Genomic DNA, 22,396 nt, shown 5'->3' with positions numbered 1-22,396 from the left:
GCAGTCGGTGTGGTGAGAGTGGGCATCCTTGTCTTGTTCCTGAGCTTGGAGAAAAGCTGTCAAGCTTTCTTCATTGAGTATGATATATGGGTGCTTATCCCATATGGCTTTTATTATTATGTTGAGGTATGTTTCTTTATCTAATTTGTTGAGGTAGTTTATCATGAATGGATGTTGAATTCTGTCAATTGCTTTTTATGCATCTACTGAGATTATCATATGATTTTTATCTTTTATTCTATTAAAGATGTTCTTTTTACCTATTCTTCTTATTATTATGTTTTTTATTGATTTGTATGTGTTGAACCAACCCTGTATCACAAGGATGAATCCTGCCTGATCATAGTGTATGGTACTTTTATTGTGATTTGAATTTGGTTTGCTAATATTTATTGAGAATTTTTCACCTATGTTCAGAGAGGATATTGGTCTGTGGCTTTTTGGTTTCTTTGTTTTGTTTTGTTTTGTTTTTCCTTGTAGTGTCCTTATCTGGCTTTGGTATCAGGGCAGTGTTGGCCATGTAAAATGAATTTGGGAATGTTCCTTCCTCTTCAATTTTTTGGAAGAGTTTGATAAGGATTGTCGTTAATGCTTCTTTAATGTTTGGTAGAATTCAACCAATATAATTATCTGGTCCTGTCATTGAGAGGTTTTTGATTAATGATTCAATGACTTTACGCATTATTGGTCTGTTCATATTTTCTATTTCTTCATGATTCAGTCTTTACAGGTTATATGTTTCTACAAATTTATATATTTCTTTTTGGTTTCCAATTATTGCCATGTAATGGTTCACAGTAATCTTTTATGATATTTGTATAGTCGTGGTGTCAGTTATGTCTCCTTTTGCATTTCTGATTTTATTTAATTGTTTTTTTCTGGTTGAGTAGAGTTAACACAATGTTCCATTAGTTTCAGGTGCGCAATATAGTCATTCAATTTCTCTATATGTTATGCTATACTCACCACAAGTGTAGCTACCATGTTTTTTTTTTAAACCACTTAAAAAAGAAAACATTATTTATTTATTTGAGAGAGAGAGAGAGAGCACAAGCCAGGAGGGAGGGGCAAAGGGAGAGAGGGAAGGAGACTCCCTGCTGAGTAAGGGAGCCCAATGCAGGTCTCAATCCCAGGACCCTGAGATCATGATCTGAGGGGAAAACAGATGCTTAACTGATCAAGTCACCTTGGTGCCCCTGTAACTTCCATGATTCACTCTACAATATTATTACAATAACATTGACTATATTCCCTATGTTGTGGCTTTTATTTCCATGACTGATTTGTTCCATAGCTAGAAGTCTATATCTTCCACTCCCCTTCATACGTTTCTGCCCATCCCTTCACTCCTACTCCCCTGGCAGCCATCAGGTTATCCTCTGTATTTATAGGTCTGATTCTGCATTTGGTCTGTTTATTCATTTGAGTTTTGTAGATCCCACATTTGTCTTTCTCAGTATGACTTAATTCACTGTGCATAATACCATCCAGGTCCATCCATTTTGTTGCATATGGCAGGATCTCATCCTTTTTAAGGCTGCATAAAATTCCATTTTCTGCCTTTCTTTCTTCCTCCCTCCCTTTCTTTCTCCCTCCTTCCCTCCCTTCCTTCCTCTTTTCTTTCCTCCCTCCCTCCCTCTCTTTCTTTCTTCCTTTTTTTCTTTCTTTCCTTCCTTCCTTCCTTCCTTTTTTCTTTCATTCTTTTCTTTTCTTGTCTGTCCTTCCTTCCTTCCTTCCTATTATGTTGTGTTAGTCACCATACAGTACATCATTAGTTTTTGATGTAGTATTCCATAATTCATTGTTTGTGTGTAACACCCAGTGTCCTCCTTAATACCTATCACCATCCCCCACCCACCTCTCCTCTAAAACCCTCAGTTTGTTCCGTTTTCTACTTCCTCCTTATCCATTTGTCTATTGATAGAAATTTAGGATGCTTTCATATCTTGGCTATTGTCAATAGTGCTGCAATAAATATAGGGATGTATATGTCTTTTCAAAATTAGTGTTTTCATTTTCTTGGATATATAGCAGAGGAATTATTGGGTCATATGGTATTTTTATTTTTAATTTTTGGTGGAACCTCCATATTGTTTTCAACAGTGTCTGTACCAATGTGCACTCTCACCAACACTACCCAAGAATTCCCTTTTCTTCACATCCTTGACAACACTTGTTATTCCTTGTGTTTTTGATTGTACCAATTCTGACAAGTTTAAGATGATAAATCATTGTCATTTTGATTTGCATTTCCCTGGTGATGGGTGATGTTGAGCATCATTTCAGGCTCTTTGGTCATCTGTATGTATTCTTTGAAAAAGTCCTTTTTGGGTCTTTTACCCATTTTTTAAACTGGCATTTTTTAAAGTGTTAAGTCATAGAAGTTCTTTATGTATTATTATTAGATATTAATTATTAATTATTAGTTAATCATTAATTATGATATACTAACCCTTTATTGGATATGTCTCTTGGAAATATCTTCTCTTATTCTGTAGGTTGTCTTCTTGTTTTGTTTATGGTTTACTTTGCTGTGCAAAATCTCTTTATTTTGACATAGTCTATTTTTGCTTTTGTTTCCCTTGCCCTAGGGAACATATTGAAAACATATCTAAAAAAATGTTGATATGAATGATATCAGAGAAATTACTGCCTGTGTTCTTTTCTACGATTTTTATGGTTTCAGGTCTCATATCTAGGACTTTAAGCCATTCTGAGTTTATTTTTGTGTATGGTTTTAGAAAGTGGTCCATTTTTATTCTTTTATATAGCTGTCCTGTTTTCCTATATCATTTATAAAAGAGACTGTCTTTTCCCCATTTTTTAGTCTTGCCTCCTTTGTCATAGGTTAATTGACTAATGAGTATAGGTCTATGTTGGAGCTCTCTTCTGTTCCACTGATCTGTGTGTCTATTTTTGTGACAGTACTATAATGTTTTGATTATGGAAATCTGGAATGGTGATATCTCCAGCTTTGTTTTTCTTTCTCAAGATTGCTATGTCTATTTGAGGTATTTTGTGACCAAGAAAAAAAGAGAAAGGACCCAAATAAACAAAAACAGAAATGGAAGAAGAGAAGTAACAATGGATACCACAGAAATACAAAGTATTATAAGAGAATACTGTGAAAAATTATATGCCAACAAATTGGACAACCTAGAAGAAATGGATAAAATCCTAGGAACATATAATCTTTTAAAACTGAATCAGGAAGAAATAGAAAATCATTTCTGATTTTATTTGAGACTTCTCTTTTAGTCTTAGTGTAGCCAAACTTTTATTTAGTTTTTTATTTTTATTTTATTCTTATTTTTATTTATTTGACAGAGAGACTTCACAAGCAGGCAGAGAAGCAGGCAGAGAGCTGGATGGGGGGAGCAGGCTCCCTGCCAAGCATAGAGCCTGATGCAGGGCTCGATCCCAGGACTCCGGGATCATGATCTGAACAGAAGGCAGAAGCTTAACCCACTGAGCCACTCAGGCACCCCTGGTTTAGTTTTGTTAATCTTACCTGTTATTTTTCTGGTCTCTGTTTTATTATTTCTGCTCTGGTATTTATTATTGCCCATTTTACCCCAAAATTTATTCATTTGTTGATTTTCTAACTGGATGGTTTATCTACTATTGAAAATAGGGTATTAAAGTCTTCTACTCTGATTGTTTTGTCTGTTTCTCTCTTCAGACATTTTTTAAAGATTTATTTATTTTAGAGAGAGAGCATGGGGTAGGGGCAAAGGCAGAGGGGACAGGGAGTCTTTTTATTTTTTTAAATAAACATATAATGTATTATTAGCCCAGGGTACAAGTCTGTGAATCGCCAGGTTTACACACTTCACAGCACTCACATTAGCACATACCCTCCCCAATGTCCATAACCCCACCACCCTCTCCCTACCCCCCTCCCCCTAGCCCCCTCAGTTTGTTTTGTGACATTAAGAGTCTCTTATGTTTATCTCCCCCCAGATCCCATCTTGTTTCATTTATTCTTTTCCTACCCCCCAAACCCCCCATGATGCATCTCTACTTCTTCATATCAGGGAGATCATATGATAGTTGTCTTTCTCCAATTGACTTATTTCCCTCACCATAATACCCTCTAGTTCCATCCACGTCGTCGCAAATGGCAAGATTTCATTACTTTTGATGCTACGTAGTAGTCCATTGTATATATATACCACATCTTCCTTATCTATCCATCTGTGGATGGACATCTAGGATCTTCCCATTGTTTGGCTATTGTGGACATTGCTGCTATAAACATTCGGGTGCACATGCCCCTCCGATCACTACGTTTGTGTCTTTAGGGTAAATACCCAGTAGTGCAATTCCTGGGTTGTAAGGTAGCTCTATTTTCAACTTTTTGAGAAACCTCCACGCTGTTTTCCAGAGTGGTTGCACCAGCTTGCATTCCCACCAACAGTGTAATAAGGTTCCCCTTTCTCCACATCCTTGCCAGCATCTGTCATTTCCTGACTTGTTAATTTCAGCCATTCTAACTGGTGTGAGGTGGTATCTCATTGTGGTTTTGATTTGTATTTCCCTGATGCCGAGTGATGTGGAGCATTTTTTCATGTGTCTGTTGGCCATCTGGATGTCTTCATTGCAGAAATGTCTGATCATGTCCTCTGTCCATTTCTTGATTGGATTATTTGTTCTTTGGGTGTTGTTTGCTAAGTTCTTTATAGATTTTGGATACTAGCCCTTTATCTGATATGTCCTTTGCAAATATTTTCTCCCATTCTGTCAGTTGTCTTTTGGTTTTGTTGACTCTTTCCTTTGCTGTGCAAAAGCTTTTGATCTTGATGAAGTCCCAATAGTTCAATTTTGCTGTTGCTTCCCTTGCCTATGGCGATGTTCCTAGGAAGAAGTTGCTACAGCTGAGGTCGAAGAGGTTGCTGCCTCTGTTCTCCTCAAGGATTTGGATGGATTCCTTTCTCACATTGAGGTCCTTCATCCATTGTGAGTCTATTTTCATGTGTGGTGTAAGGAAATGGTCCAGTTTCATTTTTCTGCATGTGGCTATCCTATTTTTCTACACCGTTTGTTGAAGAGGCTGTCTTTTTTCCGGTGGACATTCTTTCCTGCTTTGTCGAAGATTAGTTGACCATAGAATTGAGGGTCTATTTCTGGGCTCCCTATTCTGTTCCATTGATCTATGTGTTTGTTTTAGTGCCAGTACCATACTGTCTCGATGATGACAGCTTTGCAATAGAGCTTGAAGTGTGGAATCGTGATGCCACCAACTTTGGCTTTCTTTTTCAATATTCCTTTGGCTATTTGAGGTCTTTTCTGGTTCCATATAAATTTTAGGATTATTTGTTCCATTTCTTTGAAAAAAAAAATGGATGGTATTTTGATAGGGATTGCATTAAATGTGTAGATTGCTTGAGGTAGCATAGACATTTTCACAATATTTGTTCTTCCAATCCATGAGCATGGAATATTTTTCCATTTCTTTGTGTCTTCCTCGATTTCTTTCATGCATACTTTATAGTTTTCTGAGTTTAGATTCTTCATCTCTTTGGTTAGGTTTATTCCTAGGTATCTTATGATTTGGGGTGCAATTGTAAGTGGGATTGACTCCTTAATTTCTCTTTCTTCTGTCTTGTTGGTGTAAAGAAATGCAACTGATTTTATATCCTGATACTTTACTGAATTCCTATACAAGTTCTAGCAGATTTGGAGTGGAGTCTTTTGGGTTTTCTACATATAGTATCATATCATCTTCACAGAGTGATAGTTTGACTTCTTTGCCAATTTGGATGCCTTTAATTTCTTTTTATTGTCTGATTGCTGAGGCTAGGACTTCTAGTACTATGTTGAATAGTAGTGGTGATAATGGACATCCCTGCCGTGTTCCCGACCTTAGCGGAAAAGCTCTCAGTTTTTCTCCATTGAGAATGATATTTGCTGTGGGATTTTCATAGATGGCTTTGATGATACTTAGGTATGTACCCTCTATCCCTACACTTTGAAGAGTTTTGATCAGGAAGAGATGCTGTACTTTGTCAAATGCTTTTTCAGCATCTATTGAGAGTATCATATGGTTCTTGTCCTTTCTTTTATTAATGTATTGCATCACATTGATTGATTTGTAGATGTTGAACCAAACTTGCAGCCCTGGAATAAATCCCACTTGGTCATGGTGAATAATCCTTTTAATATACTGCTGGATCCTATTGGCTAGTATTTTGGTGAGAATTTTCTCATCTGTGTTCATCAAGGATATTGGTCTGTAATTCTCTTTTTTGATGGGATCCTTGTCTGGTTTTGGGATCAAGGTGATGCTGGCATCATAAAATGAGTTTGGAAGTTTTCCTTCCATTTCTATTTTTTTGGAACTGTTTCAGGAGAACAGGAATTAATTATTCTTTAAATGTTTAGTAGAATTCCCCTGGACAGCTGTCTGGCCCTGGGATTTTGTTTCTTTGGAGATTTTTGGCGACTGTTTCAATCTCCTTGCTGGTTATGGGTCTGTTCAGGTTTTCTATTTCTTCCTGGTTCAGTTGTGGTAGTTTATATGTCTCTAGGAATGCATTCATTTCTTCCAGATTGTCAAATTTGTGGGTGTAGAGTTTCTCATAATCTGTTCTTATAATTGTTTGAATTTCTTTGGTGTTGGTTGTGATCTCTCCTTTTTCATTTATGATTTTATTTATTTGGGTCCTTTCTCTTTTCTTTTTGATAAGTCTGGCCAGGGGTTTATCCATCTTATTAATTCTTTCAAAGAACCAGCTCCTAGTTTCGTTGATTTGTTCTATTGTTTTTTTGGTTTCTATTTCATTGATTTCTGCTCTGATCTTTATGATTACTCTTCTCCTGCTGTGTTTAGGGTTTCTTTCTTGTTCTTTTTCCAGCTCCTTTAGGTGTAGGATTAGGTTGTATATTTGAGATCTTTCTTTTTTCTTGAGAAAGGCTTGTATCGCTATATATTTTCCTCTCAGGACTGCCTTTGCTGTGTCCCATAGATTTTGAACCATTGTGTTTTCATTATCATTTGTTTCCTTGAATTTTTCAATTCTTCTTCCATTTCCTTCTTGACCCATTCATTCTTTAGAAGGATACTGTTTAGTCTCCATGTATTTGGATTCTTTCCAAATTTCCTCTTGTGATTGAATTTTAGCTTCAGAGAATTGTGGTCTGAAAATGTGCAGGGAATTATCCCAATCTTTTGATACGGGTTGAGACCTGATTTATGACCCAGGATGTGATCTATTCTGGAGAATGTTCCATGTGCACTAGAGAAGAATGTGTATTCTGTTTCTTTGGGATGGAATGTTCTGAATTCATCTGTGAGGTCCATCTGGTCCAGTGTGTCATTTAAGGCCTTTATTTCCTTGTTGATCTTTTGCTTGGATGATCTGTCCATTTCAGTGAGGGGGGTGTTAAAGTCTCCTATTATTATTGTATTATTGTCAATGTGTTTCTTTGATTTTATTAATTGGTTTACATAGTTGGCTGTTCCTATGTTAGGGGCATAGATATTTAAAATTGTTAGATCTTCTTGTTGGACAGACCCTTTGAGCATGATATAGTGTCCTTCCTCATCTCTTATTATAGTCTTTGGCTTAAAATCTAATTGATCTGATATAAGGATTGCCACCCCAGCTTTCTTTTGATGTCCATTAGCATGGTAAATTGTTTTCCCCCCAGGACAGGGAGTCTTGAGAAGACTCTGCATTGAGTGCAGAACATGATGTGGGGCTCCATCTCATGACATTGATCATGACCTAAGCCAAAACCCAAATCTGGATCCTCTACCACCTGTGCCAGCCAGGCATCCCACTCTTCAGATCTAGTTGTATTTGCTTAGTATATTTCGGTTCTCTCGTGTAAGATGCATATATGTATTTATGATTGTGGTATCTTCTTGATCAGTTGACTCTTGCATCATTCTATAATGGCCTTCTTTGTCTTTTTTTTTTTTTTAACTATTTTTGGCTTAAAGTCTCTTTTGTCTAATGTAAGTAAAGCTACTCCTGCTCTCTTTCGGTTTTCACTTGCATGGAATAGCTTTTTCCATCCATTCACTTTTAGCCTATGTGTATTAAAGCTGAGGTGAGTCTTTTGTAGGCAGCATATATGGGGGTCTTATATATTTTATCTGTTCAGCCACTCTGTGTTTTTTTCCTGGGAGAAATCAGTGCATTTTCATTTACAGTAATTATTAATAGGTAAAGATTTACTTATGCCATCTCATTGTTTTCTAGCTGTTTTATAGTTCCCTTATACCTTTCTTCCTCTTTGACTGCCTTCTGTTCTGAATTGATGATTTTCTGTAGTGGTACACTTTGATTCTCTTCCACGTATCATTTGTGAATCTATTGTAGGTTTCTGCTTTTTGGTTACCATGAGGCTTACATGAAACATCTTATATGTATAGTGGTCTATTTCATACTGATAACAATTAAACTTCAATCACATGAAAACTCTACCCTTTTACTCCCTTTTATATTTTTATATTATAAACATAAATATATATAAATATATAATATTTTATATTATATACTGCATATATCATATAGTGTATATATATATTTTATATTATATACTACCCTTTTATATTTTTGATGTCACAGTTTATTTCTTTTTATATTGCGCATCCATTAATAAATCATTGTAGCTATAGTTTTTTATTTTATTTTACTTTTTTTCAGTGTTCCAAGATTCACTGTCTATGCACCAGACCCAGTGCTCCAGGCGATACATACCTGTAGTTATTTTTAAAAACTTTTGTCCTTGGGCGCCTGGGTGGCTCAGTGGGTTAAGCCGCTGCCTTCGGCTCAGGTCATGATCTCAGGGTCCTGGGATCGAGTCCCGCATCGGGTTCTTTGCTCGGCAGGGGTCCTGCTTCCCTCTTTCTCTCTCTCCCTGCCTCTCCATCTACTTGTGATCTCTCTCTGTCAAATAAATAAATAAAATCTTTAAAAAAACAAATAAACAAAAAAAACTTTTGTCCTTTAACTGTTAAACTAGAGTTAAATTGTTAACATACCAGTGTTGTGAATTTTCATGTGTTTTCATGTTTCTAATTATCATCCTTTCACTTCAGTTTCAAGTACTCCTTTCAGCATTTCTTGGAAGGCAGTTCTACTGGTAGTAAGCTCCATCACCTTCCTTTTTGGGGGGAAAGTCTTCATTTTGCCTTCCTTTCTGAAGGCAACTTTGCCAGATTAAGTATTCTTGGTTGGCAGTTTCTTTCTCACAGGATTTTGAATATATCATTCCATTCTCTCCTGGCCTGCAAGGTCCCTGCTCAGAAATCTGCTGTAGCCTTATGGGGCTTACCTTGTATGAGAGAGTTTTTTTCTCTTGTTGCTTTTGAAATTCTTTCTTTGTCTTTGATTTAGTGAGTTACATTATAATGCATCTTATAGAAGATCATTTTGGGTTGAAATTTTGTGGTGACTTATTACCTTCATTAACTTGGATCTCCAAATCTCTCCCCCAGGTTTGGGAAGTCTCGGCCATTATTTCTTTAACTAAGCTCTTTCCCACATTTTTCTCTCCTCCTTCTGGGACTCCAGTGATCCTTACATTGTTTTTGTTTTGTTTTGCTTTGCTTTGATGGTGCCCCATAATTTTCATAAGTTTTCTTTATTCTTTTTCATTCTTTTTCCTTCTTGCTCCCCTATTTGGATAATTTCAGTTAATCTCTCTTTTATGTCACTGATTCCTTATTCTGTTTTGTCAAGTCTGATACTGAAGCTCTCTATTGAACTATTCAATTACTGTATTCTTCAGGTCCAAAATTTCTGTTTGGTGTTTTTAAAAAATGTTTTCTCTTGGTTGAACTTTTCATTCTTCTCTTGTATTGTCTTCCTGACTTTGTTAAGTTGTTTATATGTGTTTTTTAAATAGTTTCCTGAACATCTTTAGAACAACTGTTTTGAATTATTTGTTGAGCAATTCTTGGATCTCCATTTCTTTGGGGCCAGTTACTGGAGGTTTACTCTATTCCTTTGGTGGAGTCATGTTTTCCTAATTCTTTGTAATTCCAATAGCCTTTTGTAGGTCTGTGCATTTGAAGTAGTCACCTAAACTTTATGGCCTGACTTGGGTAATATAAGACTTTGACCTCAGAGTGGGGGCATGCTGATGCAGGGCACCTAGTGTGGGGTGTGGGTGGCATGGTTCTCTTTGGCTAAGGCGACTAGGGTCCATAGCATGGACAACACTGTTGTCCTTGGTAAGCATTCAAGGGGTCCATAGTGGCTTCAAGGGTAGTTGGGGTCCTCAGTGACACTTCCAGGTACAATGGCTAGGGACCAGGCATGTAGTGGTGGTGGCCAGAGCTCGTGGTGGCATACTTGGATGCAGAGTCTAGCTTCAGTTGCCTGTGTCATGTCATGTGTCAGTTGGGCACATCATGCAGTGGTGGGGTCATGGAAGGCAGCAAAGGACAGGCCCAGCTACAGGCTTACTGGCATGCACTACTGTGGCTGTTGGGTATTGCCATGGGTGCACAGTAGAGTAGACTGTTGATAGGATTCAAACCTGGGATGTGTGGGTGCACAGCTGGTGGGGCTAGTGACAGAATTCAGGGTCTAATCCAGGCCCACAAGCAATTACAGAATCCCTGGCTGTTGGTGTGCTCCCCTATGCCTCCACAATCTTACTCCAAGGCCTACACACTTTAGCAGAGGCCAGTGACAATTGTCAGGCTTGCCAGGCTTGCAGCGTGCAAGTGCACAGGTAGTTGGGCTAGCCCCAAGTGCACACATGGTGGTGGGGTCAGCTTCAGGGTCTGGACTGGCATCTTACACTTGTGCAACAACAGAGGCCTGGGCTGGCTGCTGGTGCAGTTTCCAGGCTCTTTTTGCATCCAGAGAGGGGAATTAGAGGGAAGAGACTCCGACAATGGGTCTCAGCAAATGCCAATACCTGAAAACTGATGAAAACTGCAGGTTTTCACCTTAGTGAAATTTAGTGAAACTTATTTCCATGGAGGCTAAGTTGGCGATTGATTTCTGCACTGGCAAAACCTGCTGGGCTTCACTGCAGTGGGTCCTGCTCCGTGGCTGCTATTAGTAGCTATTATGTTTCTTGTTGTTCCTAGCCATCTCTGAATATCTCACTTTTGTTGGTCTCTGGGTGGGGTAAAACTGAATTGGGATCTTTGTGCATTATCCTGAACTGCAGGATACTGGAGAAGAATGGAGAATACTGGTCCCTCACTCTGCTTTTCCTTTTCTGGTAAGTGAAACTCTTTCTGGTTGGGGACTCTTGGCACTGAGCAGTGCTAGCTTGAGGGGGAAGATGATACAGGCAAAATGAAACGTTCTTCTTTTCTTGTGCAATTATTCTCAAGTTTTTTTGTTTCACTGTGTCGCTAAGGTTTCTTAAGAGGACTCCTAAGCTCTTCCAGAGCCATTTTTGTTCATGGGTAGCTTTCTGATTATTGATCTTTGTGAAGGGATGGAGGTCTCCTACATCATTATTTTGGTGATGTCACTCCCACCTTTCCCAGATTTTTAAATGCACTCCAAAATTTGTGAATCATTGTGCAAGATAGTAAAGGAGGGAGAAGTCAAGAACCATGCTTTATTGATCCCGGGTCAGCACAATTCCTTATATTGACAGTCATTTAAATTTATCTTATTTACTTATCATCACTGTTACCCTTAGAATTAATTTTGGAAATTAAAGCTATAACATTTTTATTATTTTCTTTATCAAGCTCTAGAAGGCCATACCACAGTCTGGGGAGTCATCAGTGCCATCGCTGTCCATCAAAGTCAGCTACTCTCATCACCAGATCATCTCAGAAGAGCAGGAGAGGCCCTTACAGAGCATCTGTTTGACTCATGTTGACCCATTAAGAGTACAGTACAAGACTCACAGCATGGGAATGTCTGCTGGAGATCCCACTAAAGTGGAGACCTTGGCAAACACCATTGGAAGAAATAAGCAACCGGGGACTGCTGCTCTGAAGGTTGGTCAGTGAAAGGCAGCAGTGGCCACACTGAATCTGCAGGGGAAATAGTAGGCCTCATTAAGCTGTACTATGTAGAGATCCTTCCATATTTGCACTATTTAGACTGTGTAAACAGCCTCAACACTAAGAGGTTGAATCTGTACATTCCAGCAAGCCTGGAGGCTTGCAAAGAATCCCAAGAATTTATCAGGGGAGCTAGGGTTAACAAGTTTGGATTTGGGGGGAACCAATGTTCATGTTGTCATTAGACGGTTGAAATAGTAATGCCAGAATCTTAGGAGGCTAAATGAAACATTTCTACAGGTTGCAGGTTCCAGGAAGTCCCTACATGGCTCCCAATGGAAGACATGGCTTATTATCTGGGCCAGAGAATTTGGATACATCCTTAATTGGCCATACTTTTATGAAGGTTTGAAAACAACTCCGATAGGTTATCTAAAATATTGGTTTGATCAAAAGAATCTTAAGACTTATTTAAAAAGTCTTCAGTTGTAGCACAAAAGTAAAAGGGGAAAGTGCAAAGATCTGAGGTAACAAAGAAATAGAAAAAAATCAAATATATGGATATATAGTAGAAGATGAAATTGTAAACAAGATCATACAGGGTGTTTTGTAGGCTATCTTTAAAAATGTGTGTTTTAAGTATGATAGGATGTCACTGAAAGATTTTTTTTAAGATTTTATTTATGTTTTTGAAAGAGAGAGATAGTGAGAGCATAGGCAGAGAGGAGAGGGAGAAGCAGGGACCCAGTTGTGGTATTGGAGAGGGCACGGATTGCATGGAGCACTGGGTGTGGTGCAAAAACAATGAGTACTGTTATGCTGAAAATAAAAAAAATAAATAAAAATAAAAATAAAAAAATAAAAAATAAAATCTTTAAAAAAATACTTAAATGAAAGCTGCAAAACCATTTGAGCTTTATTTGAACTCTGGTCATAGAAATCTTGCTTATATTACCTTCAATGCTTTTTTTTTATTTACATTTTTTTATGTTCTTTTTTTTTTTTCCAGCGTAACAGTATTCATTGTTTTTGCACCACACCCAGTGCTCCGTGCAATACGTGCCCTCCTTAATACCCACCACCTGGATCCCCCCTTTTTAAAAAAGATTTATTTATTTATTTATTTGACAGAGATCGCAAGTAGGCAGAGAGGCAGGCAGAGAGAGAAGGAGAGGAGAAAGCAAGCTCCCCACTGAGCAGAGAGCCTAACGCGGTACTCCATCCCAGGTCCCTGGGATCATGACCTGAGCCGAAGGCCAAGACTTTAACCCACTGAGCCACCCAGGCACCCCTGATCAAATATTTTTTTAACTTTAAAATGTATCTTTATAGACTTCACCATGACAGTAGACATCTGTTTATTGCCTGCTGAGATTTCTTCTAGTTCAGCTAATATTCTAAATTGAAAATGATCATAGCCCCATCTTGTGGACTTGTTCAGCTAGTGAAGGTACAACTGTGTCCTGTTCTCTATTCTCTACAACTCTCTCTGGAAAACAGTCAAGGCTTTTGTGAGCTTACTGGCTATCTGAAGACTAATCCAAACATTTAGTCACTTTGCTTTATTTTTGTTTTGCTTATAATTTCAGAGATTCTGTGTTAAACCCCATAACTTCATGGGAGAAATAGAGACTCCTGGGCTAGCGGTGACACAACTGTGAGATCCAGACTCATTCCAATGTCAGGAGGCTGCAGCAGTTTCTAGGAAGTGTCAGAATTCTAATCAGCCCTTGGCTTCTGGAGGTGAGAGCAGGAAATGTGGCCCTTCCATGACACAGAGGCAGTTAGGGAATTTTCTCATTGTGTAAATAATTGAAACTTTTATAGAAAAATCTTGGAGATTAAAATTAGAAAATAGAAATCATTCGCCATCCAATCACTTGAAGACAGTTGTTATTATCATTTTTGTATATTCTGTTTTGGAGCGTAGGATTTTGATGCTTATTTTTAAAGCCATTGAGATCATTATATAGAGAGAGCTTTGTGTTTGGTTAAGGTTTGAGGGCTTTGGGTTATGTAGGAAGTTACAGATAATCTATCCATTTCTGTTTGTGAATCAGGAACACAATGATGATCAGACTGGTTTCTCTAGAGCCAGGCCATGAGGATTTATGTCCTTAGGAGTTTGCAGTGGCCTATTTTGTGCAGTGAGATTGTAATAATTTTTTGCTTTCTAACTTCTTATGGCCCCTGGCAAACACTTAAAGTCTTAGGCAACCTGAGATTTTGACTTTGATGAGTCACTGTAATTTTTGGCCACTCTGACCCAAGGAAATGGTTGTTTTAGATGTTGGTCTTGAACTAATGGTGGGTGGTCATGGTGCCTAGCAGGGGCTGGCTTTAGAATTTGAATTACGACAGTTTTATTTTGAATGACACTGGTATTTAATAGCTTTACAGGGTCTCACTGCCTGCAGACAGGGGGCCATCAGAACCTCAGTAACAAGTGCATCTGAGGTAAGGATTCACTCAAAAGGACAAGAGCATCTTGATTGGGGATAATTATTTGCACTTTTACAATCTGATTTTCAACCAGGTCCACAGGGCAAGAATTTAATGCAGCTAAATCATGTGTATGAGCTTGATAACTAGCGTGCAAGTAAAGGGCTTGTGCAGGAGTGGGTTGGCTGCTGTCTTTTTGTGCCTTTTTTTTCTTCTTTAGATTGTATTTGCTAAGATTTTATTTGTTTGACAGAGGGAGAGCACAAGCAGGTGGAGCAGCTGGCAGAGGGGAAGGGAGGGGGAGAAGCTGGGGTCAGCTGAGCAGGGACTCAATCCCAGGACCCTGGGATCCTGACCTGAGCCAAAGGCAAATGCATAAGCGACTGAGCCACCCAGGTGCCCCAGTTAATAGTGTTTGAACTGAATTCAGAGCCAAGGGAGGAATCTATGAAGGGACTAAGCCATGGATATGCATGGTTTATAAGAGTCTTTAAGATTCATTCCCCACTTTGACATCCAGAGCCTGTAACATCTCAAACCCTAGGATGCGCGGTCTCCAATAGAAATGACACAGGGATTTGTCCCACAAGGCCTCTAGAGGCGCACTTCACCAAAAGCCCCTTTATTTCAGGAACTTGCTGAAAGTGGTTCTCCTGCTGAAATAGTTCTGGGGATGAACATTCCCTGGGAAGCTGGGTTCATAGACCTAAGATGTTCCACAACAAGGGGCAGTCTCCATTGTGGCTCGGGACCAAAAACACCGGTTCCTGAGAGAGAGTGCAGGCCCTGTCACCACGTGGGAGCCCACACCGAGCAGAAAGATGGCCCTCAAGGGGAAGTGGAAACTGAACGGGAAGAGCTGCTTCTCAGGGTCTGATGCCAACTGCTTCCCTCACTAGTTTAAAGAAAAAAAAAAGAGAGAGAGAGAAAGAGAGAGAGACAATATCTCAAATGACATGTGTCAAATGAATATCTCAAATGACAATCCCTGAGAAAAGAAATGAGTGACTCCCAGCCCCTACCACATCCTCGTCCCACAAAAGTGGTAAATCTCATAGTATCAAATTTAACTTCTTTTGAGATGTTCTCCCAAGGGATTTAAAAATTGAGATATAAAAGGACTCGTTTACAAAAACCAGGCTCTGAACTATAGAGAGCAATCAGATGGTTACCAGATGGGAGATGGGTGAAATAGATGAAGGGGATTAAGAGTGCACTTATAAAATAAAAAAAAAGAAAAGAAAAGAAAAGAAAGAGTGCCCCTATTTTGAGCACTGAGAAATGTTGAATCACTATCTTGTACACCTGAAACTAATTTAACACTATGTTAATTACACTGGCATTAAAATTAAAAAAATAAAATGATTGAAATTAAACATGACTGAGCCACCCAGGCACCTCAATTAAAAATGAATGAATGAATGAATGAATAAATATATATATAAATAAAATTCATGGTTTAAAAATGTGCATATCAGTAATTTTTGGCATATTAACTATCACTATTGCCAGTTTACCAGTAACTAAAACCAGTAACAAATTCCAGAATATTTCCATCACACCAAAAAGAAAGCCCACATCTATTAGCAGTCGGTCACGGTTCTCTCCATCTCTACCACCTGGTAATCACTAATCTACTTTTTATCTCTACAGATTTGCCGATTCTGGATAGTTCATGTAAACGGAATCATACAGTGTGTAGCCTTTGTGACTAACATCTTTCACTTCAGCATAATGTTTTCAAGGTTCATCCATATCGTAGCATGTAGCAACTCCCATTAGTTTTTAGCAGAATAATTTTTCATTGCATAGATGAGCTACATTTGTTTATCTATTCATCAGTTGATGGCATTGGATTGTTTATTTTTATTTTTTATTTTTTTTAAATTTAATTTCTTTCCAGTGTAACAGAATTCATTGTTTATGCACCACACCCAGTGCTCCATGCAATCCGTGCCCTCCATAATACCCACCACCAGCATCCCCCACCCTCCCACCCCCCCACCCCTTCAAAACCCTCAGGTTGTTTTTCAGAGTCCATAGTCTTTCATGGTTCACCTCCCCTTCCAATTTCCCTCAACTCCCTTCTCCTCTCCATCTCCCCATGTCCTCCGTGTTATTTGTTGTGCTCCACAAAAAAAGCGAAACCATATGATAATTGACTCTCTCTGCTTGACTTATTTCACTCAGCATAATATCATTTATTTTTAGACTTTTATTTATTTATTTATTTATTTGAGAAAGAGAGAGACAGCAGTGGGGAGGGGCAGAGGGAGAGGGGGAAGGAGAGAAGCAGACTCCCTGCTGAGTGCATAGCCTAGCAGAGCTCAGTGTAGTGACCCTGAGACCAGGACCTTAGCCGAAAGCAAGAGTTGGGTACTCAACTGAGCCACCCAGGCACCCCTGGATTGTTTGCATTTTTTTTTTTTTGGCTGTTATGCATAATGTTATGAACTTTTTTTTTTCAAAGATTTCATTTATTTATTTGAGAGAGAGAGAGAACGAATGAGAGAGAGAGAGAGCATGAGAGGAAAGAGGTCTGCAGGAGAAGCAGACTCCTCACTGAGCAGTGAACCTGCTGTACTCAATCCTGGGGTTCCAGGATCATGACCTGAGCCGAACGCAGTCGCCCAACAAACAGATACCCAGGTGCGCTGCTATGGACATTCTTGGGCAATCCTAACTCGTTTTGGGGGTTATGATCATGGGCCCCAGACAAGCAACATAGGTTGACTAGTAAAGTTGAAAAATATTTTTCAGATACTTTTGAGTTTCTATTATGACTTTTGATGACACTAATTGCTGAGATTTGGAAAATAATTTTGTTTGGGTTAACTATCCTAAGATTTGGGGATTGTTTTATTTTTGTTAATGTGTAGGTGTGAAAAACAATTGCTGTGTAATTTTATATGCTTTAGACCCTTCATAGTGAGGCTGCTGAGCTGTGTGGCAAGCAAACAGACAAAATCTAAGGTCCTGAACTGCAGCCACTCTAGAGAAAGACAGTCCAGGCTGCAGCTACTTAAAGAATGAAGACATGAAAAATTCATCTAACTGAAATTGAGCAAATGAGCAGTTGAGGAGAATGATTATTTAGACTTTAAACTGAAATTGGAGACTTTAATTTCTTGGGTTCGTAATGCACAGGGACAGCAGAATTTTTTCACACTTTAGTCCTTTGGGACTTCAACTAAAAGATTTTGGATTTTAATTTTTTGAGATTTATATCTTAATTATATCAATGGGAAATTAACAATGGGAGGGTTTTTTTATTGGATTTAGGAGTATCACAGTATGTCGATATATGATTTTTAGAATATTTTAATTTAATTTGGAAGATTTGATTTCATTTTAAATGTTTTAGTGTTGTTATTTAACCTCATTGCAGAAACTCTGAGAGGCTATGTTGGGCAATATAGCTGGACAAAATTTGGAGTAGGAAATAGAACAGAAGTGAATGTTCATCTTTAAATTCAGAATGGCCACTGAGATCATTCAATTAATATACCATTCTGTCCCATTTCAGAGCCTAGAGCAAAATCTAATTCTATTAGCAGTAAGAAAGGTCCTAGAAAGTCCCAGAGAGATCCACAAACGAGTATGGAAGGGCTGTTATTTTCTTATAACAAATATTTTCTTCACTATGGTAAACGCATATTAGTTCTATGCTAATAATGCCTCATAGACTAATTTTTAGAAAATATCTAAAAAAAATCAGAGACCTACATTTAGAATAAAATTTTTAAAAAACGCAGCACAAGATAACTCTTCTATGCAAAGGTAAAGGAAAATACAAGGAATGATGATTGTATTATCACTTACTCTTCCATCTGGGAGATGGAAAATTTCTTTTGCTGTAGATTTTTTAAGCAGTTAGATGACAGAGACATTCACATGTGAAAAAAAAAGATAGTTCTGTATTTTCCTCTCTTACCTGAATCACTGCTACTTCCACTGCCAGGAGTGTAAAAATGGTGATTGCACTTTGGCCCTTCAGTTTTTTCTCCTTGGGCCAAAGTGGAAGATAAATTTGGCCGTTCTTCCAAGTATGGGCCTTGAGCCCTTTCCTGCCAGCATGGAAAGAGGCTGGAAGCCAGCTATGCCCTTTCTGCCCCTGACCTGTCAGCACTGTGGGTTTTCCAGAATTTTCCCACTTGCTGCTACTTTGCATACTCTTCTCTGGAAAGGGAGTCACTTTTCCATTCCTGACATTATATCTGAATTTGGTGCAAGGTTGTGGTATAAGATTGGACCTTTTGTTTGTTTGTTTCATCATGAAAGACCTGTTCTTTACTGTTTTTATTTTTTAAGTGCATGTCATTCACTTTCAAGAGTGATTTCGAAAGGGATTTCAAGAAGGGCACCTGGGTGGCTCAGCTGGTTAAGCATTTGACTCTTGATTTCAGCTCAGGTGGTCATGCATGGGTTGTGATCTCATGGGTTGTGGAATTGGGCTCCATGTCAGGCTCCACGCTCAGTGGGAAGTCTGCTTGAGATTCTCTCTCTCCTTTCTTCTCCTTCTGCCCCTTCTCCTGCTTGCACGCATGCTCTCTCTCTCTAAAATAAATAAATAAATCTTTAAAGAAAGAGAGAGATTTCAAAAATTTGTGAGTATATGGCCATTTTATCCTGACTTTAGAATATTTAAAAATGTTTCAGTGTCTTCTTTAAAAAAAGTCTGGCATATTTTTTTATTTAATGTACGGACACCATGCAAGGTTCTGAAGCAGAATGTCATATACATTAAAAGCCATCTCTGGAATTTTGAAGTTAGAGAAAAGTTCTGCAAAATATCCCATCTAACCGTCTAATTCTAGTAGTGTTAGGAAGCTCACCTACTTTTTTTTTTTCTTTTTCAAAGATGATTAAATATTACACAGTCAGAATTTCACATTCTACCTGGCATATGGTGAGTGTTCAACAAATGTTGGCTTTTATTGTTACTACTCTTTAATTTGCTCAGCCACATGTGATCATCGCTCAACGATTTTACCCTGTGCTTATGTAATACCTTTTTGCTCTCCTTCTCTCTGCCCAACCTGGCTCTTTCATTCTTCACTTTTTTTCTTTTCTTCTTGCTCTGGTCAGCTCCACAATCATCCTCTAAGTCTGCTACTATTTCTATTCTAATTGTTCCTATCAATAACTTCCATCAGGTAAATAGTGCAGATTTGTATGTTTACTTTAAAAAAAAGATTCTGTTTATTTATTTGAGAGAGAGAAAGAGAGCACATGAGTGGTGGGGGTTGGGCCAAGGGAGAGGGAGAAGCAGGCTCCTGATTGAGCAGGGAGCCCAATGTGGGGCTAGATCCTAGGACCCTGAGATCATGACCTGAGCTAAAGGCAGATGCTTAACTAACTGAGCCATGCAGGCTCTCCTGTATATTTACTTTCTAGTCCTATAAAGTACAAATGTGTTTCTTCTTTTTTCTTTTTTTAAGATTTTATTTATTTATTTATTTATTTATTTATTCATTTATTTGACTGAGAGGGACAGCAAGAGCAGGAACACAAGCAGGCGAAGTGGGAGAGGGAGAAGCAGGCTTCCCAAAGAGCAGGGAGCCTGAAGAGGGGCTCCATCCCAGGACCCTGGATTCATGACCTGAGCCAAAGGTGGATGCTTAATGACTGAGCCACCTAGGTGCCCACAAACATGTTTCTTATTGAGGTTTATTATTAAATTTAAACATAAACTATTTAAATTACTGTATCAACTTATACCAGGAGGTCCTATATGTTAGTATAAATGCAGACCACCCAAATGTTATTACTTATGGGGATATCCCTTTAGTGTTCATGGACAGGTGTGAAGTACGGGAATGCCTTTATAATGCAGAAGAAGGTCTGCTTCTGCTTGGCACCATTTTGTATTCAAAGTAAGGATGCTTGTTAGTTAGCTCATGGCATCTTCCTTTAGTCTATAAGATGTGGGGCATTTGGGATGACATTTTAGCTCACGCTCATCATATTTCTTTGGTCACTCCAGACATTTCTGGGAAGAAGGATTTTAACACTTCTCATGGCATTATGTTTTCTGGAAGTCAACCTATACTTTCATGGACTCTTAAAAAATCCAATCATATGTTGTTTCCAGTGCTTGGAATAATCTCTCAAATCTCTCAAAGATGATTACCATGAAACCTAAAAAAAAATGTTTTAAAGCTCTTTTCCATGAATGCCTTACCTTAGCATTCAGAATTAAGATCTGTCTCTGATTCAGAAATCAAAGTATAATCACACATGAATTATTACACACATGTTAACTTCTCGTGCTCCATGCAATCTTTTTAAAAAAAGATAAAATGCTTTAAATAGAGGTTTATATTCCAGGCCATTTTAACAACACAGATAAGCACAAAAAAAGAAAGTACAAGGCTTTCACAGTTACACCATTCTGAGATAACCTATGTTAAAGTAGCTTTTCAGTTTTCTTTCCTTGTACTCAGCATGAACAGAGCTGTATTGGCCAGGGTTTGTCCTGGGGAGAACGCTGTCTGGGTCTGGGAGGAACATCCTGAAGTTTTGGTCGGCAAAGGCCACAAAAGAAAAACTCAGATAAAAACCCCAGTTTCCTGAATGTCCCTCTAAGGACAGACATTTGGGTGGCTGTGGGGTCATCTTGTGCTTTGAGTTGTGATGAGTGGGGAACACAGGTTGAGGATCAAGGCTGGGCCCAAGCTGAACCCCTCTATGTAAAAGAAGGGGGAGGATTTTGTTTTATTTTTGGGGGGAGGCAAGATGATAAGCTAGAGGGAGGAAAAGGGGATCAAGAGAGAGGTAGACAGGACACGAGGGACAGGTAGATAAGAGTAACTCCTGGGGTTGGCAGGGTCGAAGAAGAACGTCTTAACTTGTTTAATATGGGATATGTGAGTGCTCGCTTCGGCAGCACATATACTAAAATAATATGGGATATGTGAGATATGTAAGCCTCTTCTGGGAGGGTTCAAAAATGTCAGGAAATTCTTCAACACTTGCTTATGTTAGGAGTGATAGATTCTGACCCTTCGGACACAGGAGTTCTTGCTACTGGACTTTGCACTATTTGAAAGGCCCCACTTCCAGTTTATTGAGGGAAGCCCAAGTTAACTAGCATAAAAACATTCACGAATGGGCTGACCACATAGTGGCACTCAGTCAGTGCTAAATCATCTCTCCCCATTTCTTCCTCCTAAATTATAGTATATTGTATACAGTATATCGTATGTTGTGTATAGTATATTGTGTATATAAAATATAGAGTATTTGTATATAGTATATTGTATATTGTGTTTTTTAATCTAATCTAAAGTGAAGAAGCAGAATTGGTCTCTGGCCACTGTTTTATTGGTCACCCTTTCTGTGTTGATTCATGTGGTAAGCTTGAATGACAACAGCCCAAACAGACTGCATATTACTGCATAGTGAATTTCAAATCTTGCGAAAGAGGTGGGATTTCATGACAGTGTTGAAATAGATACTGGAGAACAGCTCAGAACATCTGCAAAGTCATTGACAAATGAGGATCTGGCTGCACTGGGACAGTCAACCATAGGAAAGACACTCACCAAGAATGATGCCCCATGCTGGGGCAGAGTGTGAGTTTACTATCGAAGGATTAGGGGAGGCCCCTAGGGAAGTGGATGAAGACCATAAGGGAACAAAACATGACCCGGTTTATAGATTCGTTGTGAAACTCAGTGCCGCCAAAGATGTCATTGATCTACTCAGGGTTCACTTTGTTCCTTCTAAGAATTGGTGCATGGATACGATTTTAACCTGCATTATGTGAAATGTTGGACAAACTTGTTTTGGGGTTGGGTTAGTTTGGGTTTTCAAGATAAAGCTTGAGTTGAATCTTAGTTTTGGTCTAGTTGCTATAATGATTCTAGTTTATGATAGAAAATCTAAAACAGAAACATAGATAACTCTGTAATAAACTCCTATGTACCTGTTACCAAGTTTGAACAATTGTTAACTCCTGGTCAATTTTTTTTGAAAAGACTTTTATTGAATAAAAACAAAAATATATAG

General features: G+C 38.5%; 1 long non-coding RNA gene across 3 annotated transcripts in view; it reads left to right on the top strand.

Moving 5' to 3' along the window:
* Positions 1 to 19,259, top strand: part of LOC125107708 (uncharacterized) — a 60,107-nt gene extending 40,848 nt beyond the window's left edge. For 2 of the 3 annotated variants that reach the window (XR_007129640.1, XR_007129639.1), the window contains exon 4: positions 11,681 to 11,835. This is a non-coding gene — a long non-coding RNA (uncharacterized LOC125107708). Of the gene's footprint in view, positions 1 to 11,680; positions 11,936 to 19,244 lie in introns of those variants that run through there. The other variant, XR_007129638.1, reaches the window with a different exon arrangement.
* Positions 19,260 to 22,396: the final 3,137 nt, after the last annotated feature.

This window comes from Lutra lutra, chromosome 8 (genome assembly GCF_902655055.1).
Source record: "Lutra lutra chromosome 8, mLutLut1.2, whole genome shotgun sequence".
NCBI classification, from domain to species: Eukaryota; Metazoa; Chordata; class Mammalia; order Carnivora; family Mustelidae; genus Lutra; species Lutra lutra.
The sequence above is the reverse complement of the archived record's forward strand: the minus strand, read 5'-3'. Positions and strand labels throughout refer to the sequence as shown.